We start from the raw sequence: 11225 nt of genomic DNA on the forward strand, positions 1-11225 counted from the left end.
GCCACCACAGCTCCACGACGTTGTCTGGGGCCCCAGGAGCCCTCGGCTCCGTGTGTCCACCTCTGTGTCCGAGATGGTCGTGCCCGCTGTCCTCTCCTCTCAGCCACAGCATGCCACCTGGCACGGGGATGGTGTTCCAGGCTGCGGGAAGGGGAAAGAGAGCACGGAAGGCGAGAAACTTTATTGTGAAACTCAGGAAGCAGAAGTTACACACATCACTTCTACTCATGGCCCAAATGTCATCAGGTGGCCGCTCCCAGCTGTCAGAGGGACTGGGACATGTCGTCCCTACCGATGTGGCCGTGCGTCCAGCTCAAATCCAGGGAGGAGGGTGGTAGTAGTCATTTCTTGTGTCTGTTGTAACACGTTACCAAAAACCTGGCGGTTTAAAACAACAGAAATGTATCCTCTTACAGTTCCGGAGGCCAGATGTCCAAAATCAGTATCACTGGACTGGAATCAAGGTGTGAGGGTGGGTCTCCCTGTGGGAGCTCCCAGAGGAGGATGCCTTCCTTGCCTCTTGCAACTTCTGATGCCCGCCAGCCTTCTGGCCTTCCATGATTTGTGGCCACATCACTCCATTCCCTGCCTCTGGAATCGGAGTGCCTTCTCTTCTGCCCAGGTAAATATTTCCCTTTGCCTCTCTTTTAGAATGATACATGTAATTGCATTTTGACGGTCCATCCAGATCACTGAGATCCTTAATCACATCTGCAAAGACCTCTTTCCCAAGTAAGGTAACACTGAGAGGTTCCAGGGATTAGAACTTGATTTTTGGGCTGGGGAGGGGCGTGTATTATCCAGCCTGTTACAGGGGTACTCAATCCTAAGAGGAAGAAGGAGAAAATGGCCTCTGCATCACTCAGCAATCAGAATCAGGAAACTGGTCAATGCAGTGAACCTCGCTCAACGCCGAGCACCAAAGAATTCGTCTCTAGTCTTCAGGTTTTCCTGGCTTACTTCTAGCCTGGTGTGGAGCCTGAACTGGGCTATGCCCTGGCTGGGCACCCATCAGACAGGTAGCCCTGGCCGTGGGGAAAAGACGGCCACTAAGCAAAGACTTCAGGTGCCTGGGCAGTATGTGCCTTGTGAACAGTATCACCCATAGTGAGAAAGCTCAGTGAGCGCCACCCAAGGACACACGCGAGGTTCTTGGACCAATACATCAATCCTGAAGCCCTGGCAAAGCCCTGCTTGCAGATCGCAGCCCCTGAAGACAGGATGCCTTCACCGTCACATCCCCTCCTCACCCCCGGAAATGCCCAAATAGTCCAGATGCTTGTTAGTGAAATGGCAAAACCCCTTTTCACCTACTTCCCCAATTCCACTCCCCAGATTTAACCACTGTTAACAATTTGATCCTTCCTGACTTTTCTTTATGTGTTTATAAACACACACACACACACACGGAAAAATAGTGGCTCCTTTTTACATAAATTGGACCGTGCCATACTTGTGTTTTTATTTATTCACTTAATAATATATCCTAGACATCATTGCTAGTCAATAATAATAATTAATTCAGTGCTCACTCTGTGCTGGGCAAGGTGCCGAGCACTTTCCACATTTTTTATTTCATGTGATTCTCACACCACCTTATTAGTTAGGTACTATTATTTTCCTCTCTAAATGATGACAAACATTCACAGGGAGCTCAAGTGACTGGTCCAAGGTCACACAGCTGGTGAGTGGCTGAGCTAGGGTTTGAACCCAGCTCGCCACTACCTGGACGTCACTCTTTGCTAGCATCCTTTGCTATCACATAGACACTCTTGGAAATCTTGTCAGGCAGCTCTTCCACCAAGAACGAATCAGCTGTCGCACCAGACAAGCTTAACTTTTGCATCACGACCTCTTAGATTTCCCTGGAAACTGAAGTGGTCCCCTTGGTTACTGGATTGTCTTGTAGAGCCCATGGCTTCAGCCGCCCCAGTTCGTGCGGGGAGGGGGCCCTCAATTCCATCCCAGCGGTGGCACCTGCCCTGGTCCCAGTCCCTTGGCACCTTCCCCTTGGTCCCTATCTTCCCTCTGCCTCTAAATTTCTCTTAAACTCTAGTGGGTTTGGCCCAGCATCTGTCATCCCCGCTCAGATAAGCTGGCCTTACCTGGCACCTTCTCCTGAAAATTTACAGTCGTGAAGCATTTTTGACGCTTCCCTGGGGCTCCAGCTGGACACTCCTCCTCTCTGCTGCTACAGCCAATAGAAAGTCTTTACTATCATCACCGTTTCCTTCTGGGTCTCCCCGTTGGCCTGGAGCTGGCTGCAAGGGCTGGGTACCAGTGAGACCTCTGCTCCCCTTCTGGACCATTACCATGGAAACAGGTGCCATAGAGGAACTGTATCCCCCTTCCAGGCTGTTCACATTCCCCAGGTGCTTACCTTCTAGGGAGCTCTGTCCCTCTCAGCTTCCCCCTTGCCGACCTTCCTACCATTGAAGCCTTCTCTCATGCATGTGCGGGTGAAAATGGCCCATAATGTGGGCCCTCAGCCCAGGGTCTTCAGTCTTCCTAGAGGAGAGCAGGACTCCAGTGTCAGCCAAGCAGCCCCTGCTGATCAACACAGACACAGATGCTGGTGGCTGTTAGTGGGGTAGAGGGGCATTCACTCCAGAGAATTTGAGGCTTGTGGTCTGACACTAGATCTTTGGAAGCTAAGGGTTTGCCCAGGGCAAAATGAGTTGCTCTGTGGGGCCAGGAAAGAAGGTCTCTGTTGTCTCAGCAATCCCTCCTGATGACTGGGATGCTGGGGAGCCCTGTGCATGGTCACACCCTTGCCGAAGCTGCCTTCTGGCCTGTCAGCTCACCGTCTTCGTTCCTTGACCTAGTTGTCTTAGGCCTCACTGACCTGAGGGCAGACAAAGCAAAGAAAGCAAAAAGGTTGCCACGACTTTGGTCACAGAGACGCCATGGTCTCAGGATGAAGCCTGGCTAGAGGTTCCAGGCGGTTTCTCATGGGCCTGGCGACCCTCCTACCTGCTCCACCCCAGACCGGCTGAATCCGAATCTCTGGGATGGGACCCACGATGTGTTTTAACAAACCTCCTGGGTAAGTCTGATGCATGCTCAAGTTTGAGAACCATTCTGTGGCTCCTTCTGATTCTCTCTCTCCTCAGAGGAAACAGGCCCACTTCCCTCACAAGGGTTTTTTCTCCTGGGTAGCTGTGGTTTGTCACTTTAGACAAGGTGCCAACCCTTGTCAGCCCGTGCCCAGATCTGTCTTGGGCCAGGAGCCAAACTTTTTTGTACTCTGTTATGAGAAGCAGGTATCTACCAAAGATAAGAAAGGGGCCTAAAGTATTGCCCCTCTCAGAGGTACTATTGTTTTATGAGGCCAAGAATACTAACAGTGGAATCTCAAACTTTGGATAGGAGAAGGGAGACAGCACAGTTTTCCTGGTTCTCTTAAAACCATAATGGTGAGATGATGTTGTTGTCAGAAAGGGGACCAGACTTTGTCATGCCACATGCATACAGTTTTGTGCCACTTAGGCTGAAGTCAGACTTCTGGTAACCAAAACCTTCTAGAACTCAGGGCTGGCATGGGAGCCGGGGCCAGATCATGAAGGGCCTTGAAAGCCATTTCTTTTTTTTTTTTTAAAGATTTTATTTATTTATTTGAGAGAGCGAGAATGAGAGAGAGAGAGAGAGAGAGAGAGAGAGAGAGCACATAAGAAGGGGGAGGGTAGGAGGGAGAAGCAGACTCCCCGCTGAGCAGGGAGCCCGATGCGGGACTCGATCCCAGGACTCCAGGATCATGACCTGAGCCGAAGGCAGTTGCTTAACCAACTGAGCCACCCAGGCGCCCCTTGAAAGCCATTTCTAAAAGTTGGTCTTTATCCTAAGAATGGTGGAGGAGTTGTGGATGGCTTTTAGGCTTAGGAATGCCACCCTCAGCTTTGAATGTGAGAGACAGCTCTGGATTCCTCGGGAAGAATGGATTGGAGTGGGGCCGCGTAGGGTCAGAACAAGTGAATGCTCAAAAACCAGTTGGGAACACAGGTGAGAGAGAATGACAGCTTGAATGAAAGCATTGGCTGGGGTGGCAGAGAGAAGTGGACAGATTCTAGAAATATTAAATATGGAGGGAGAAGGAAAAAGGAGAACCTCCCTACCTTGCACATACTTTGCACTAAGAACTGTCCTGAACGTTGACATTTAAAGCTTAACAGTGACAACGTCATGAAGTCTGGGTTTGCAGACAGCACAGAGAAGCTAAATAACATGGCCAAATGGTCTCTTTCTTTTTTTTTAAGATTTTATTTATTTATTTGAGAGAGAGAGAATGAGAGATAGAGAGCATGAGAGGGGGGAGGGTCAGAGGGAGAAGCAGACTCCCCGCCGAGCAGGGAGCCCGATGCGGGACTCGATCCCAGGACTCCAGGATCACGACCTGAGCCGAAGGCAGTCGCCTAACCAACTGAGCCGCCCCTGGCCAAATAGTTTCTGACTGGATGACTGTAAGAAGAGGGAGGGAGTAAAAGTTAAAGAGTAAAAGATGACACTTGGTTTCTGACAGGAGTGCCGGGGGCGGATATTTGGTGCCATTTGCTGAGAGGGGGAACATGTGAGGAGAAGCAGGTTTTGGGGGGAGAAAGATAAGGAGCTCTTGGACTTGGATTGGGTTCGAGAGGTGGAGCTCTCCAGCTGTATCTCAATGTTCTTTCTCAAAGAAGCCACTGTGATGCAATGTACACATTTTTATCAGAAAGGGTGGAGATGAAAAAAATATGCAGGTGTTGGGAGAGGGGGAGTTTCAGGGATGTGGAATTACTGGGACGGACTGTTTTTAGGGCTCTTGGGCTCAGCCTACGCTTTAGGATTGTTATCCCTGAATCCTGAGGAATAAAGCCTTTGCCTTCTCGCCACCTCAGAGCACTTAATTCTCTTGTTCTGCATGTGCAGCCACTTCTTTGGAAAAGGATTCTTCGCCCAAGAGACCAAAATGAATCAAGTAAATATGTGTTTAGACAGTTTCTAAAAATCTGTAGTTTAGCCCAAGAGACCAGAAAGGTTCCTGTCTCCTAGGTAAATAGCAATTAAATGGTGTATTAAAATGTATATTATGTCCCTGATTGGTCCGCGGGGTAATTATGCATTTCAGGAATATTTTGAAACATGTGTTCTGCCTCTCTCAGCACTGTTTCAATCCGTCAAGTAACTGTATACTTAGAACATGTGTTCTGCATAGTAAGAGTCGTTTTATAAACCCCTCGTTAAAGGGAGCCAAACGAAAAGGCATTAGCTGCAGACCATTTTTCAGAAGTGTTTATGCCAGCCAAACGTAGACAAAGGAAAACAAAACCATAGCGGCGACGTCGTCTGCCACCGACCCTCCCCGACTGGCTGCAAAAACCTCGAGGGTGATCCCAGGCTGTGAGGAGCAGATGCCGGCACTCACTTGGACACCTTCTGGAGTTAGGTTAGAAGATGTCAAAAAAGCAAACCGGGAGAAGGGTTATAGCACAAGCACAGGTTACAGCCCCACGGGAAAAATTCACACTTCCTCTGAAGAGAATGAAAAGCAGGTGTTCTCTTGGCTGGTTGGCAACTGAGAAGCAGCGGGCCAAGGCCCAACTCTGTCGAGTGTGCCGTGTTTGCCAAGGGGTTGGAGCAGTTGGGCACTGGGGGGTCGGTGGGGTTGGGGTATGCAACAGGAGAAGGAGTGGCAGGGTCCCCCTACCAAGCCTGTGGCCTGAGGCCGCTGGGCGATCCACAGCCGGATATCTTGGTTATCCAAGAGCATTCTTGGCCTCATTGCTGTTCTCAAGGAGAGGGCAGCACGCAGAACACTCTCTTTTCCCTGGTATTTCAGTCTCTCCTTCGTATTCCTGAGCACTGTTTGCAAGTTAACACTTGCAGAGCCGTAAGGGAGCGAGGAGGCACTAAGCATGCCCTTTTCCGGGTCCCAGAGTGTCTCCAAGCCCTTAGCCGTTAACTAGAAGGAACAAAGGCTTCCTCTAAACTCAATGGATTTAGTGGAAAAGGGGAGCTAGAAACTTCTTGAAGCAAGGTGGCATCGGCTGTATCATAAAGGCCCGAAGAGCTACAACCCAGGAGGGGAGAGGAGCTTAGGAACTTAAGATCCTCCTCGGAAGGGCTGTGGGGTGGGCAGGAGATGAAATAGAGGAACTCACTGAAGGCCAAGTGCACCAGGCGAGGAGAGAAGCAAACACAGCAGAACAAAAAGTAGGCAAACAGGAAGTGGAATAACAGGGAGGGTCCAAACGGAAGTAATCCCTGGAGGGGAAATTTTGAAACGCAAAAGAGAGGAAAGGAAAAGGAAAACTTTCAGAGGAAAAGTCAGGCAGCGTCAAAATACAGGCTTTCCTGGGGTTGATTGATGCTTGGCTTGCTTTGAAGTTCACCGGTGGTGGAGACCCCATTTTCCCTCCGTCCGTCAAGAGAGTTCACTCTGTCGGCAAGATGGCAGCCCCCCTCTCGCTTGAATTGTCGTATTACAACAGCACACAACAGTGGCTATAATCTGGGAACTGGGGAATTCTTTTGACATTATTTTTGGAGCCAGTCCTAATCAGTTTCAAAGTATGACACAAATGCATTCTTCTGATGTTTGATGTCTAACATCATCGATGCTGCTAGATGAGGAAGGAAACAGCCCGCCTGAAATGCCTGAGTAGGTCTTGGCAAGGTCTTACAGCCTGGAGAAGTAACCGTGACCTCAAAACCTGCAGCAGGGAAGGCTGCCAAGTGGTCTTGGGCTTCATCATGGGTTCCATCTTCACTGCCATCAACATTGTCACCGGGATGGCGGGCAGGAGGGCTGACCCCACTCCACCACCTGATGGCCCTCATTTGTTGGGCTCCTACTATGTCCAAGCATTCCCGCGACGCCATCCCGTTCCTCATACCTGATTCTTACAACAACTTTGCAAGGTAGACTTTATCTGCTTCATTTACCAAAGGCGGAAATCTTGCATGATCTTGGCCTCCTCAGTGACTTTGGTCTTCAGCACTGCCTGCACAGCCACCTGGGAGTGGTGCCCTTGCTGAACGGTGTTTTATGGGCTTATTCTTCATAGGTCACCAGCTTGTCACCCATGCAGACCCTGTTCCAGTCAGGGTGGGAGCAGGTCAGGAAGCTGTGAGCAAACGAGATCAAAGGAACCCTAGTGGGGGGAGGGGTCAGGTCCAGGAGACTGGAAAGGGCCCACCCCCCCAGGGTCCCCTTGGTCATCTGCCACACAGCCACCACCTGCTGGGTGCCACAGGGGACAGACGGGAATCCTTATGAGGAGGCCTATTCAGGAGGTGAGTCATGAAAAACCACTCCATCAACTAACCAGTGTTTACTGAGCATTTATTCGACTATGTGCTGGATAAAGCCTGTTCTAGGCCTGGGGCTAGGGTTATGAACAAAACAGACAAAAATTCCTGTCCTTATGGTGCTTAGAGTCTAATGGAGCAGACAGAAGAGTAATAACTAGAATATACAGCAAGTTAGACAGCAAGAGGGAAAAGAGCCATGTAACGAGGAGAAGGAGCATAGGAAATGAGGAAGAGTTTTGCACTTTTAAATAGGGCGGCCTGGGAAGGCCTCAGGGAAGAGGTGACAGCTGAGTGAGGGCACAAGCTAGGGGAAGAGACTGCAGGCCAAGGGAACGTCAGGCACAAAGAACCTGGGACAGGAGGAAGCAGAAGAGAGGGTAGTGGGAACTGAGTCTAGAGAGGAAGGGGGCGAGGGATGAGGCCAGAGCAGGCAGGACCTTACAGAGACCCGGACGAACTGTGCTTCGCCAGGACACCCGCGCAAGGCTAATGAAAGGTTGTGAGTGCAGGAGGAAAATGATTCTAAAGTTTAATCAGCTCACCAGCCACTGTGTTGAGAACCGTCTGCATAGCTCTGAGGAGAGCAAGGACTGATGCCAAAAGACCAGTTAGAAGCTTCTAGAAGTTCCCAGGTTTCCAGTCCTCCTTCTCCTCTTCCCCACCATCTAATCCATCTCTAAGGTTTAATGATTCTACCTACGTTTCTCCCTTGTCCCTCTGCTGACTTCTCGCCGAGCCTCATCGTTGTTCAATGGAAGCAGTGCCAAGCGGCCTGGGGGTGGGGAGGCCTCCATGCCCCTCGCCTCTCACTCCCCAACCCTTCCTCCACATCGCTGCTGGTGTAATTGCTTTACAATGAAGGTCGGATATTGTCCCTTCTCTAGACAGCTTTGATGTGCCAGATGCTGGGGGGATCGAAACATGATCCCTGCCCTCGAGGGACCCACAGCGGAGGGAGAGACTGAAGCTGTGACCTCCCACACCAGGTGATGTGGCCACCTGAGGGGAGGACATCCGCCTCAGCCAATCGCTAGAGGAGTGCAGGGTGAATCCCTTAGCAAGGCCAAGGAGGGAGACGGACGGAAGGATGCCACAGTATGCCCAGGCCTTAATAGATGAGATTCTTCAATGGAAAAGAAAAGAACAACATTGGAGGCAGGGAGAACAACCTGGGTCCATTCCTTTCAGTCCAGGGAAGATGGGCAGAACTGGCACACCATGGGGGCTCCATCTCTCAGGAATGGACTCACATTATTAGCCAGACTCACAATGACTGATGTAAACGTTTCCATTTGAATTCTTAGGAAAAAGACTTTATTTATTTATTTGTAAGTTTTATTTATTTATTTGAGACAGAGAGAAAACAAGCTGGGGGGAGGGGCAGAGGGAGAGGGAGAAGTAGACTCCCCGCCAAGCAGTGAGCCTCATGTGGGGCTCGATCCCAGGACCTTGAGATCACAATCTGAGCCGAAGGCAGACGCTTAACGGACTGAACCACCCAGATGCCCCAAGACTTTATTTTTTAAAGCACTTTTAGATTCACGGCAAAATGGAGTAGAAAGTACAGAGATTTCCTGTATATGCCCTGCCTCCTCATACATCCTGCCTCCCCTATATCAAAAGCCTGCGCCAGAGTGATACCTCTGTCACAATCTATGAACCTATATTGACACATGATAATCACCCAAAGTCCATAGTTTTACCTTAGGGTTCACTCTTGGTATTGGACATTCTATGGATTTTGACAAATGTATAAGGACATGTATCCACCATTATAGTATCACACAGAGTAGTTTCACTGCCCTAAAATCCTCTGTGCTCCACCTATTCACCCCTCCCTCCCTACCACCTCTGGCAACCACTGATCATTTTAATGGGTGCATAGTCTTGCCTTTTCCAGAATGTCTTAAAGCTGGAATCACACACTATCCTACCTGCTTTTTCAGGTTGTTGTTTTTTTTTCACTTAGTGATATGCACCTTAGGTTCCTCCCTGTCTTTTCATGGCTTGATCGTTCTTTTTTTTTTTTTTTTAAAGATTTTATTTATTTATTTGAGAGAGAGAATGAGATAGAGAGAGAGCATGAGAGGAGAGAGGGTCAGAGGGAGAAGCAGACTCCCTGCCGAGCAGGGAGCCCGATGTGGGACTCGATCCCGGGACTCCAGGATCATGACCTGAGCCGAAGGCAGTCGCTTAACCAACTGAGCCACCCAGGCGCCCCTGATCGTTCATTTCTTTTCAGTGCCAGATAATATTCCATTGCCCAGATGTACCACATTTATTTTTTTAATTCATTGACCTACTGACGGATATCTTGGTTGCCTCCAAGTTTGGGCAATTATGACTAAAACTGCTATAAACATTCCTGCGCAAGAGTGTGTGTGGATATAAGTGTCCAGCTCATTTGTGATCGTCTTTGAAATCCCCTCCTTTTCCTCTGTGACACTGCCCGCTCCTGGTTCTCTTTAGGGGTAGACTGTCCTTCTTTCATCTCTGAGAGACTGTGAGCTCTCCTCATTAAGTTATGAGTGATGATTCCATATCATTCTTTATTCATTTGAAAAATATAGAGAGCTTACTTCATAGAGGGCAACACGCAGTGCTTCTCTCCCTGAAGTCTCTCTGTAACTTCAGAGGCTGTTTTGCGGGCTGCTAAGAGCTGATGAGAGAAATAAAAATTAGAAGGTCGTCCTGTCCTTGGAGAGGGCTTCCCAGATTGCTCTCTCTAAAAAGAGTCTCTCCTCCCAAACACACGGCTCTCTAATTTATCCCCTTGTTGGTTTCCTTCATAACACATCAGCACTTGTCACTGTTTTCTCTGTTTCCTTCATTTTTGTCCTTCTCCCGGACTAGAATAACATACTCAGTGAAGGACGGTATATCTCCTATCATTGTATCACCATGGCCCAGGACACATTATGTGGCATATCCTAGGTTCCCGGTAACATTTATTGGTTGAATTTTTTAAATGAATGAATGAATGAGCAAGTAATTTCTCAGATGCAGGCCTTCCTCTCATCATAGGTAAGGGGGCCTCTCCCAAGGGGTCTGGGACTTTGTCTGCACGTCGTTGTCATTGCAGAAAATAGATCCGCAGTGGTGTCCACCTAACACATGTTAGAGTCTCTTCTTTTTCCTGTTCTTCCTCACCCAGCAACGCTAGTTCTTTGGTTTTATAGGTTCTTAGTCCACACCATACAATTAATCACAGTTGTTCTAATCATTCAGTGTCTTTTTTATACTCATGACACATTTTCAAATTCCTGAAAATGTAGGAATCCAAGTGGTAGACCTTCCTATTATCTCTTGGCATGACAAAACCTCTGCTTCGAGCCATATTTACTTATTTATTTATTTATTTATTTATTTACTTACTTACTTACTTACTTATTTAAGATTTTATTTTTCAGAACTCTCTACACCCAACGTGGGCCTCGAACCTACAACCCCAAAATCAAGAGTCGCATGCTCTATGGACCAAGCCAGCCAGGCGCTCCTCAAATTCCTGAAAATTTGATTGTGCACTTGAAGAGGTTAAAAGATTCAAAGAGGGACTAAAGAAGTGAACAGTGATGAAGCAATGTCTCCCGGTAACTATAAAATTATCTACAGTTCCCACAGAGGTCTACCTCCCCGACCATACATCTAGCTAGCATTGGATGTAACTTCTGTTAGTACTTAACACATTTCCAGCAAGTTGTACAAAGGTCTATACCAAGTTGTGATATTTGTCGACTAACATTGTTGTAGTAATTGTCTGTCACATCGTACCAAAAGTACATTTTACACATTATTCTGAGCTCATCCACCTGTGCAGGGTCTGCAGTCCATCACTTGCTCATCCATGTGCTGGTCTATTATCTGTCAGTCTTCTGACACTTGGCTTGAACCAAATGCAAGAGAGCCACCACTGAGGCATATAAGGGTTCTGTTTCCTC

General features: G+C 48.5%; 1 long non-coding RNA gene across 1 annotated transcript; it reads left to right on the plus strand.

The window, feature by feature from the left end:
- Positions 1-10887, plus strand: LOC141373608 (uncharacterized). Its single transcript, XR_012379803.1, has 3 exons — positions 1-246; positions 417-622; positions 10698-10887. It is a non-coding gene; the product is annotated as an uncharacterized lncRNA (long non-coding RNA).
- Positions 10888-11225: the final 338 nt, after the last annotated feature.

The sequence above is a fragment of the Callorhinus ursinus genome, unplaced genomic scaffold (assembly GCF_003265705.2).
Source record: "Callorhinus ursinus isolate GAN/ISIS: 27379988/994484 unplaced genomic scaffold, GSC_fseal_2.0 scaffold10, whole genome shotgun sequence".
NCBI classification, from domain to species: domain Eukaryota; kingdom Metazoa; phylum Chordata; class Mammalia; order Carnivora; family Otariidae; genus Callorhinus; species Callorhinus ursinus.